The following is a 12033-nucleotide window of genomic DNA, read 5'->3' as shown; positions in this document are numbered from 1 at the left end:
TTTTTTAGGCGGAACTCAAATTTGTCATATCTCTTTCCCCGCTTCTTCTTTCCTGACGAAATTTTACAGCCTCACTGTTTCTTGCCCTGTCTGTAACCCTGTAAAATTTCATTTGCTTTGCACAAGCACAGAGAGAGTTTCATGTGTTTTATGAGAGCAGAGCTTGTTTTACCAAAGCCCTAAGATTCTCTTCACAAAACTCTACAGGTATATTTTTCTCTTCCATAGATGTTCTATGGTAAAGTTTTATCTCGTTTGGAGAAAACCTGTGCAAGTTATGTGCATTCTTTGACATGTAATTTCTTTTGTTTTGATACTCTAGGAGTCTCTTACAGTCAATAATAGTGATATTTTGAATACTCAACTTCTTCTTCAACATCTTAGGGTTTCTTTGTAAACAAAGTTACATGTATATTGTCTTTTTTTTTGTTGCTCCACTGTTAAATTTTATCTCGTTTAGACAAAATGTATACAAGTTACATGCATACTGAGCTTTCCTTTGTTTTTTTACTCCAAGAATCTCCGAGGGTGAAGAACAATGATTTATTAAGAACTCAACTTCTACAACATCTTTGGGATTTTGAACACTTAACTTCTTCTTCAACATCTTAGGGTTTCTCTGTAAACAAAGTTACAGGTATATTGTCTTGTTTTTTTGTTGCTCCACTGTTAAATTTTATCTCGTTTAGACAAAATGTATACAAGTTACATGCATACTGAGCTTTCCTTTGTTTTTTTACTCCAAGAATCTCCGAGGGTGAAGAACAATGATTTATTAAGAACTCAACTTCTACAACATCTTTGGGATTTTGAACACTCAACTTCTTCTTCAACATCTTAGGGTTTCTCTGTAAACAAAGTTACAGGTATATTGTCTTGTTTTTTTGTTGCTCCACTGTTAAATTTTATCTCGTTTAGACAAAATGTATACAAGTTACATGCATACTGAGCTTTCCTTTGTTTTTTTACTCCAAGAATCTCTGAGGGTGAAGAACAATGATTTATTAAGAACTCAACTTCTACAATATCTTTGGGATTTTTTGCAGAGAAAGCCACAGGTATATTGCCATTTTTTACTACTGTTCCATGGTTAAATTTCAACGCATTTGGACAAAGCCTATATAAGTTATATGTATGCGTTGACCCAATATTTCTTTTGTTTTTGTACTACAGGAATCTGTCAGTGAAGGAACAATGGTCTTGCTATAAGTCAACTTCTTGTTCAACATATCTAGGGATCTTTGTGAAAGAAATTACAGATACAATGTTTCTTTTTTAAATTGATCCATTTAAATTTAATTTTATTTGGAGAGAACATTTGGAAATTATACACATGTTGATAGGTAACTTTTGTATTTGGTTGTTACAGATGTCTTCACGGAGGAAAAATATCAGTAGCATACTTGCAGTGGAGGTCTTCAACATGAAAGATAATGGCGGTAATTGGATTTGTGATAAGTATTATAAGTTGGATTGGATTTTGATGCACCCAAGTACTCGAGGGAGTTTCAAGGTGAAGCGCAAGGATGTTGTAAACCCTAGCAAACATTGGAAAGGTAGAATTCTAGAGTTCAGAAAAGTGTTTAATGGCACAAGTGCAGTAACAGAAGTGTTGATTCAACATGTTTATACGCATAAACAAATCTCTGTACACGACGAGAACAACATTGCAAATTATAAACAAAACATTAAGTTGTTAAATTTTATCATTGATTATTCTTTTGTATCAGAGTTGTTTTTAAAAGTCTTTGCAGTATTCTAATTCAGTCTTGTTTGATTGACAGCTCTATATCCATCGACTTTGCATGAATGGCAGAATGTGGAATGTTTAAGCGGCAAGATACATGTTTGGCATGAAGAGATAGGTTCTTTGATCTATGATAATACCTCTATAAGTCAACTTGCCACTCAAAATATCTTTTTTTATAATTCATTATATGTGGTAGAAAGCCAGAGATTGCAGCATGTTCCATTGCCGCCACTGTCTAGTGGTGAATGGTTCATTGGTAGCTTGGAGTTGTCAGGAGCTTGCAAGTCGAAGATAAAATCTGACATCAATAGTGTTATGAAACCCACCACAGGCTCCAAAGATGTGCATCTTAATTGGTTTATTCCATTCTCATTGTTTGCACATTTGTTTGGTTCATGTGATGTTTTGAAGAAAACAAAGATTACTTATCAATGCAAGTGTCCATCCGAGGAATGGATGAGTCAGCTATTGGGTGAGTCTTGGGAAGTCAAAAGAACACATTTTGATGAGACGATTGAGTGCAGGGTCAACCAATCTGATATTACATTCAGGTAAAACTTTTTTACTACTTTGCATACCTTGATTTAATTGACATAGGTCTCGCTTAGATGAATTGTTATGTTAGTCGCATTGATCACTTACCATTATTTTTGTTTTTATTATAGGTATTTCATTGCTAGACAAACTCTGTGCGTTCGCTTTCGATATAGAAGATGGCGACTTTTGCGAGGGGAGTGGATCAGCTTGGATCAAGATATCCGAGATGACACACATACAGCGCTCGTAGATGTGGTAATCTTGTGAAGTGGTCATAATCCTTTCGTAGTCAGTGCAGAGAGTCATTGGCCCATTTATTTTCTGAGATAAGAAATCCAAATAATGTCCAGTGAGCCCCTCTACAACTTCTATTTCAAGTTAGATAATAGAAAAGTCAGGACTCGTAGTGAGCAATCTATGACATGTAAACAATGTGCTTCTCCACATATCCTTGAGATAGTGGAATCCTTGTAAAAAAACTTTATAAAGAGTGAATACATACATTTTTTGAACTTCTGAGTACTTTAAATTTTAGTTTACTGTGATCCAAGCGTGCGATAATACATACTGTAATTACTCAATCGTGCAGTTAAAAATCATAATTAAATTGCAGGTTAGAGGTCTATAGTCTAGAGACTATTGTCTGTGCACAATGATATATTGTAGCGCATCTCTGCTGCTCGTTTCTTACATTTTAATATTAAATTGGATCCAAAGGGAATTTCAAGGCCTTTTAGATTTATTTTCTTTAAAAAATTATATATTTTCTCTCGTTAGACTTGAATATACTCAGCGACCCAAACATATTCGAGGATATAATAATGTAGAATGAAGCGTTTGTCTGTATGAGTAATTTTAACAGTGACTTTAAAGTACTGAAATAAAGAAACTAAGGTAAGAGTTTTAATTTGAAACTTTAGAATTAATAACTTTATAAAGAACCTTTATTTAAAACCCTAGACACATAAAAGCTATAACTCTAAACTCATTATCACTTTCATTCTCCACTGCCCTACACTTGTGCTCTCATTCCTTCTCTCTTTGTGTGCCATGGCTACCACTCCCGCCTTCGCCGCATGGATCAGTTCCACATGCTACGCGCACATAGGGGACCAGATATACCCTAGGTTTTGCGTGACCTTGAGTCTAGAGAGCTCGCTTTCCGCTGTAGACCCTGACTCTAGTATACTAGCATCGTTTTGTGATGCAGTGAACCCTCTCACTTGCTCTATTCCCGACTCCACTCTCAGGTGGGTTCCCATGGATTTTTTGTATAGTTTATGTGCCGGATCCAGCCATGCAAAGGTGATAAGTCGAGCCCTAGTGCATGTGGGGCAACATCTCCACGCTAGAGCAGTGCCCACCTCGTCACAGGACCACGTCACGATGGATCTCATTGAGAGGGATGCCGCCTTTGTCATATATGTTATGTGCACTGAGGTGCAAGAGGACAGTGACGAGGACATCGACGCACCCTCTCGGCCACTATTAGAGTACTTTGAGAGGGAGCCTGAGGAGATCACTCTCGATCTGAGTGTTGAGGCAGCACAGAGCTTGGCCATTGTGCACCCACCTCCCTGCCCTGATGAGATGCCCACGAGCGAAGAGCCAACCCTCTCTTCTCTCCATGCTATCACCATCGAGGGGGTGGAATATCTACTCATGCAGGATGTGATAGAGTTGTTGGAGCTTAGGAAAGAATAACTATACTATATCATGGTGCGTGATGCACCTAGTGATTTCATCGATTTTGATTTACAGGATGCCCCACCACATGTTGATGAGGTGGCTCGTTATGATGGCACGAGCATCGATGACATCTCTGCCATTGTGAGCATCCAGGAGCAGATTGAGGATGCGGCGCCACAGTATCAGATCTCTGATGAGGAGTTCGAGCGGTTGCAGGAAAGCCTTTTTGGTCCTCGACCTGACTATGCAGTGCCTACCCAGGAGAGAGACGAGGGCAGCCCAGTGGCAGGAGCAGACCTGGATGCTCCATTACAGCGGCAGATAGATGATGCAGAGAAGGTAATGTTCTCGGTTTCATATGAAACTTAACCAGTAGTGCCTCTAGGGCATCGGGAGCACACACATGTGTTTTTGTCGGGATCGGGCCCCCAGATGTGCCCTGGCCAGAGGCTCGCGTCTGGGGGCCTGAATCTGCAGGGCATCGGGAGCACACACATGTGTTTTTGTCGGGATCGGGCCCCCAGATGTGCCCTGGCCGGAGGCTCGCGTCTGGGGGCCTGAATCTGTTGTGTGTGCTCTCGATGCCCTAGAGGCCCTACTGGTTAAGTTTCATATGAATATGATTTATATATCTTCAGCACACTCCATGCATAGTGAGTCTGATACTGAACTTGTGTGTTGCAGGAGATTGTCTATATAGATGAGTTTTCATCTAGGCAGGGTGGCCGATCTGGTAGCCAAGGAAGGGTGCAAGACTCGGCATTGAAGGAGTACGTTGGGCAGCTTGTCAACGACATTGTTGTATTTCATAAGACATGCTCCCCTGCTTTTGCAGAGAACTTCTTGAAGTTGAGGGCACTAACAAAGGCTGGGCCCTTCAAGACCATCCCGACCAACTCCAGCCTGGAGAAAGTAGTGTTGCTTCAACGTTCGAAGCTTCTCTACTTATTCATGAGTACTAGGTCTGGCCCACTTTTCTCCATAGTGGCCCGTGGCATGGTTGCCGGTGTTGAAGACCCCACTGTCATTAGACAGGAACTATTGGGGCAAAATGTATTGTTGTCTATGATCAAGAATAGCTCTGACCATGGGGAGCCTAGCTCCAAGAAGCCTAGGAGAGAATAGATGTACTTATTGCCTACTGATATCGCATCACTGATGTACTGCACTTTGTAATCTTCTCTTCAAGTAATGAAAACTGATGTTTGTTGGATTCGCGTGCAATGTAGTTTGTGATACGTGTCATTTACTGTTTTTTTTAACTTGAATGTTACGTTTATTTATTGAATTTATACGTAACACGATTCGTACCCTAAATTTAATACACAGTGCTTTATCGAATTCGTGCGCAACATGTATTTGTTCGAATGCATGTAACGATAACTCAATGACGTAAATAAAATAAATATCAAGTGACTAAACAAAAATAAGACGCGCCAAAAACTTTGTATTTGTATTAATAACAATTTTACATGGGGTCCATTACAACCAAGGCTTTACAAAATGTCTTCAGAAGCTACATTCCATGTGCTTTTGAGTTTGTACACCTCTATCCTTGCTGACCTCCGCGAGGACTATCTTTCCATCGCCGAAAGAACCTGACTATCCGCAGATCCCTCTCGGTGACAGTGACCCTCCTTGCATGCACCGCTGCATAGACTGAGTCTCCAAATAAGTCGATGAGGTAGGCTTCAGCAGCTTCTTGTAGTGTGAGGAGGGCCTGGGCAGTCCAGCGATCCGGTTGTTTCGCGCGTGATGTGTCTGGAAACTGGTTCCTGTTGTTCATGATCAGTATGCCCTCCATGATCTCCCGCACCAACTTCTGGAATGGAGCCTTCGGTATCAGGAGGTGAGTGGTCTTCTGGTAGTGGCGGATCTCGCGAAGAGCCACTGTGCCTGGCTTCCATCGACGCTTGCGATGCTGGCGTGGTGGTGGTGGTGGTGGAGCTGGAGGACGTGGCTGCCGTATGGAATTTCCAGGGGGGTATCTCCGGGCCGCTTGCTTGGTGCGTACCATGTCTTCTAGGAGAGAGAACTCAGAACTCAAAAGTGAAATGTGTAAAATGAGGTGAAACTTTAAACTTATAGCCAAACTTTTCAAAAACCCTAAAATTTCAATTAATGAATCCATGCTTAGGAAAAATATCACCAGTGCTCCGATTCACATGAAATTTTACCTGTAGGCTCCTCAAGGACACATCAACCACCCAAATTTTTTTTGGCCCCAACAGAAGCCTCTGGATCACCTGTCCGGAGGCTCGTGTCCGGGGCCCTGAATCCCCAGACGCGAGCCTCCGGACGCGAGCCTCCGGACAGGTGACCCAGAGGCTTCTGATGGGGCCAAATTTTTAATATAAATGAGTTTTTCTAATGCCCAGCATGAGGGTGAAGTTTCACCAGATTCCGATTTATAAATGTGAAGATTCAATCTTTTTTTGAAAATGCGTTAACTACATTATACTGCACTGATAATGTATTGTCAACCTCGCAACTGTAGATTAAATGTATTGATAATGAGTGTGCGCAACTGCAGATTAAATGTATTGTCAACCTCGCAATGCGAAACATTGGAAACTTAAAAATTGACAAAAAATAAATCATGGGTAAAATGGAATATCACATCAGATATACTGTTGCCAAACCACTAAATATAGTAAGGATATAGTGCATCGGCCCATGTACAACTGATCACCGACGTGTACGTGGTTGCACATTGAATTTATCCTCAACAAAACTACTTACAAAATTGGAAACTTGAAAATTCACACAATGCGAAACATGGTCAAAATAGAATATCACATATTGGATTTAGCATTGCGAAACTATGAAATACACGGTAGATAGTGCATCGCACCAAGTACAACTAGAGCTAGGAAAAATTTAGCTCCATTTTGCAGGCCACTACTATCAAATACTTGAAGGTCTACTGGAAAGATAACCCAAAACTAAGCTCCTTACAATCTACAACCAAACCTGAGCTAAAAACATAGATTCAATTACAAGGTAGCTTCTCAAAGCATATTGTTGACATTAAGATTAAATGCATCCTTGTTATTGCGGATCCTGCGAACAAGAACCAGATCTATGGGCTTAATAGTGATACGTCGGGCATGAATGGCTAAAAGTTGACCATCACTCATTAGATCAATCAAGTAGCTTTCAACTGCTTCTTGGAGAGAAAGCAAGGCTTGGCTTGACCATCGCCCCACATTCCTTGCCTGGTTCCTCGAAAAGAACTTGTGATGATGCCCTGACTGTAGATCTTGCAGTATTTCTCGCACCAACCTGGAGAATGGTGCCTTAGGAATAATCAAGTCGGCACTCTTCTGGAATTTCCTTATCTCGCATAGCGCAGCTGTGCCTGGTCTCCATGTTCGCTTTTTATGTGTTGGAGGGCGTGTATTACGAGCTGGAGCAGTAGTGGGAGGTGGAGCAACTGGAGCATGTGGACCACCATTTCTGGACAATGGCGAACCATCATTATCGACCATACTAGGGCCACCATTGTTGGCCACAGTAGCGCCACCATTATTGGCTGCAGTAGGGCCACCGTTATTGGTCACCAGGGGATCTTTGTCACTCACAGTACGCTCACTAGATTCGGAAGAGTGTTGAGCTCTTGCTCTCGCAGGCGCCTTTTTGATAGGAAGCTTGGAACGTGCCATGGCTATGATGATGAAGGATAGAAAGGTGGAGGGTAGAGTGGAGAGCAATGGGAAAAAATGAAAGGAGAGACGACTTAAATACGAAACTTTCAAACTTACTGTGGTGTAAATGAATTTTAAATTTATCATTTCATTTCATTTCTCCACCCCATCCCTACCTCTCTCTATCTCCTGACACCCCCCTCATGCCCCCCCTCTCTCTAGGCCAATGAATGTTCCAATGTTTAGAATTTTCATATCTTTGTCTTAGGATTTCAAAATCGACTTTTCATAATTAAAAAACAAAGTTCGAAATCGACTTTGAAAAATATAGTGACAAACCTTTGAAATTTTAAAGAAAATTTATAAGACATCTCATGTTAGAGATATGAGTATTGATGTGTCATATCCTTGGGACTTGTGCTCTCTTGTGGACTCTAAATGCATCAAAATTATTATCTTTATCTAGGTCTCCATTTTTTGCCATCTCTCTCTTGGGTTGCCAACCATTCTGCGTGCCGTTGTCTAGCTGTGCTGTTTTCATATCTTGCTTTTCTCACTTCATATATTGCCCTACTTATAGATTCTGCTTGAGATGTTTTGGACTTCTTTTCTTTTTCCTCGTATCGTATCTCTAGTCTCCTATACCACCATTGGAATAATTGCCTCATAGAATTGGAATCATTGATGCCACCTCCATGATCAGTTGCCTTTTGAAAAGCACAGCGAGCTTGCCAGTGAGATCTTTCCATGCCTTGAGTTGACCATATTGCCAAACTTCCTTGATCTGCAAAGTATGGACCATGTGCTTCAAGTATATGCTGCACAAGAAAAGAGATTAGAAACACAAAGTAATTCGAAATGATGATTTTTTTTTGCAATGGTGATAATACTGACCATGTAGTGTGTTATGCTATTTGTAGTCCATGCCTCCACCATGGACTTATGAAATTTAGCAGCTGTCTCTTTAAATGCATTGGCATCACCATCCATAAACCCCAAGTTCTGTAAGAGAGCTGCTAATCTATCTAGGTGTATCCACACTTCTGCCTTCGCAATCCTCGTTCGTCCCCCATTGCTCCAATCTGAAACAGCAAGGTGCAACTTTTTCCATGCTTCGTACTTCTCTGGTTGTTTTACTAGTATATTGCCTTCCTCATCTCGAGGTGGAGATAAAAACTTCCTAGCCTTGGGTCCGCCAAAGCATGGTTTACAAGGAACATTTCCACTCTTCCCCGATTTTTTCTCGTCCTTTTTTATTTCTACTTGGCCTCCGTGCAATCCAACTTCAGAGAGGACTTGTTCTACCTTCTTGCATGTAGCATCAGATTCTGACACGGGCTGCATCTTGTATGCAAAGCATATATATTCATATACTAGCTTCTCAATTATTCTAACCAAACAATGCAATGTGCAAAAGTGAACCCTTGTTAGTGGTATTTCCAAAATAGGGCGCCAGTTTGGATCCACTGGAATTAGCATTCCATTTCTCATGACTTTCTGATCACGTGTCGGAGCACCCTGTTGTCCTGCCTTGGCAAGCCATTCTTTCTTTCCATCTTTCCCTTTCTTCCTAGTTTGCATGCAGTATATGCACGAAAATTTTGCATTTGCTGCATTTGATAAACCAAACATACACTTCAATGTTTTTAAATCACCTGCAAGATGCCATTCAACTTGATAGTCCCCAAACCCCTCAACATGTAAAACTGCTCCATTATTTTGCTGTTGAATAACACTGGGTATATTAGTGAGGTTAAAAAAAACTTTAAGTACTTCATGGTCCTCCTTTGGTACTTCAAATGCTACAAGCCACCATATTTCATTCTCCGATTGTACACTGAAGTATAAAGGATGTTTTTCATCGATGTTGGGATCCAATGCCCGATTCATAAGTGTTATACTCACACGCTCAAGTTTTTGCCCCTTGATAATCTCACTCTCATCAAGTTTGAGGACAAACTTAAGCTTGCCTCTACATTCTTCCATAGACATATTGTAAAACTTGACCATAGCAATCTAAACCCTACATATATCCAATACAAAGTTGTTGGATGCATTCAATACAAAGGCAACTTCTTTGGAACCATACTTCAATATGTGTGTGTGTTCCAGATGCGTAGGCTCACCAATTAGTTCTAAAACTTTCTCATTTAGTTGTTTTCGAGCCTTCTTCACGTGAAATGGTTTTGGCAGAGGCATTACTCGCTTAGTATTGAAGATTTGCTTAAAACCTGTATCCAATTGTTGATAGAGCATACTATATGACTCAGAACTCATTCCCACCTTGTCACATAATCCTTGAGCATCTGTAGCAGTAAACAAGTTGCTCACATCCCTAAGACGTTCACTAGCAACACCATCCACAATGTCCCTGAATTTACGATTTTCCAATGCATTTTTGACCATATTCTTGCTAAGGACTTTGGCAATAGTATCATTCTCTGCATGAGGAAACATATTTCTCATTGTAGTAGATTGAGCATATATCCGTCTATGATATTGTCCACTTCCTTTGGCTAATTGGCCAATTGGTTTAACGGATCGGATGCGCTGACGTGCCTCTTTGGTTTTTAAAGTGGGCCCAATCTCCAAAGTTTTTGTGAGCTTCCTCTCTATGTTTTGATTCTCCTTCTCCAAGTCATTGACTTTAGACTTTAACTCCATATTCTGCACGTGTGTAGCATGCATAGCATCTTCAATGACAGACATTGCTTGTTGTAGGTTCTGGTTCTCTCTATCCTTCTCAGCCAATAATCTATCCTTTTCCATCAAAGACTGCATATTCCCTTGTAATCTTGTCTGCATATTTGTCAAGGTTTGATGAGCCCCTGCTAATCCTTGTGTGACAAGTCTGCATGTGTATCCATACAATCCTTCATTGCCTTCACAAGCAAACTTTACAAATGATGTAAGCCCTTCAAATTGTGGTGGCCTTCGAGTGAGTGGATCGGGTGGATAAATGCACCCATCAACCCAAAGGTCCACATTTTTTTTCCCTGCATTTCTTTCTTGTTGCATCCTGCATCTTATTGCATCATCTCTTTCCACAGTTCTTTTGAACATTGGTGCATATTCATCCTCCAATTGAAAGTGAATATCTCTCTTTCTCTTGGTACATCCTGCACCTGCATTCTGCAAAAAAAAAAAGTATGCAAATGTTAACTTGGATTAACATTCAAATCGCAGAACTACACCCCTTTGATTCACTATATCTGTGTTTTTTTAAAAACCCAGTTGGTTCTTGTCTCTTTCTCTTGCTTTCAGTCTTGATAGACCCTAATCAACCCCTAATCAGCCTGTAATCTTGGCTTTTAATCTACCTCTAATTAGCATCAAATCTTATCTTCTGTTCTATCCAAAATATTCTCTCTCTCTCTCTCTCTTTCTCTCTCTCTCTCTCTCAACAAAAATTCATCAAGGAAACCCTAAACACATTCATACTGAAGCTTGGCTAGTGGAAAACAATAACATTATCTTATCTTCTACCCTAATTTACTATCTATCACTCTATCACTTATTTTCTTTGTTCATCTCACACAGTCCTCTCTGTCCCCCCCTTCTCCCCTCCTCTCTCTCTCTCTCTCTCTCTCCCCCCTCTCTCTCTCTCTCTCTCTATGAATTGATGCTTAAGGACTGAACAACAACTGTGAAGAATAATAACATCACAAAGATTTAAAAAATAAAGATACCTCCATTATCACTGGATTGCTTGTAGTATAGACTGTTGAAGACAGAGATTTCTTACTGCATATTTCTGAAGAGGAAGATGGCTTGTAGCAGGGTAGAGTGTGTTGTAGATAGAGATTCTTTGATTTCAACAAATGGTATCAAAACTACTCCTCAATGCTACTTCAGAAGAACTCGTATGCAAGAAACCATATTCTGGAGGGAAAGAGAAGAATGCACAAAATTTGGGACAAAACTAGAGCTTTCTGAGGGAATGAAAAAATGCCCAGAAATAGGTATATACTTGTCCAAAAAAGATGAAAATTTACAAGGAAACTCTCGAGTCAAAAAGGTGTCTCTGGGTAAAAAATAATCTTAAAATATGATGTGTACGTCATTTTATATCGTTTTTTAACTTCCGCCCTTTTAAGAAGCGAGAATGAGAATGATTGAAAAGTCATGAGGGCACTAAAGAGGGCATTAAAGAGTCATGAGAGCATTAAAGAATGATTGGCTGCGTTTTTAGAAAAAATAGAATTGTATTTTTTTAGTTATGAGGATTTTGAGAAAAAGTGACATTATCCTGCAGTTTGGGAATAAAATAATAGGTGAAATCTATTGAAAACACAAAAACAAGATTTGCTTGATTGTAGAAGATCTCTTTTTATAATATTATTTTGGAATCTCTTTTTAGAGAGAGAGAGGTGAGAGAAACCCCTTAAGGGGCAAAAAAGAGAGTCCATA

The 12033-nt window shown here is 40.1% G+C and overlaps 1 long non-coding RNA gene across 1 annotated transcript; it reads left to right on the top strand.

The window, feature by feature from the left end:
- The first annotated feature begins 318 nt into the window (after positions 1-318).
- LOC148041921 (uncharacterized) lies at positions 319-1261 on the top strand. Its single transcript, XR_015692514.1, has 5 exons — positions 319-409; positions 518-637; positions 747-866; positions 976-1058; positions 1174-1261. It is a non-coding gene; the product is annotated as an uncharacterized LOC148041921 (long non-coding RNA).
- The last annotated feature ends 10772 nt before the right edge of the window (positions 1262-12033 follow it).

This window comes from Lygodium microphyllum, chromosome 1 (assembly GCF_053477565.2).
Source record: "Lygodium microphyllum isolate KBCC chromosome 1, Lygodium_microphyllum_v1.1.10, whole genome shotgun sequence".
In the NCBI taxonomy this organism is placed as follows: domain Eukaryota; kingdom Viridiplantae; phylum Streptophyta; class Polypodiopsida; order Schizaeales; family Lygodiaceae; genus Lygodium; species Lygodium microphyllum.
Note: the sequence above shows the minus strand (reverse complement) of the source record. Positions and strands in the feature narration are given on the sequence as shown.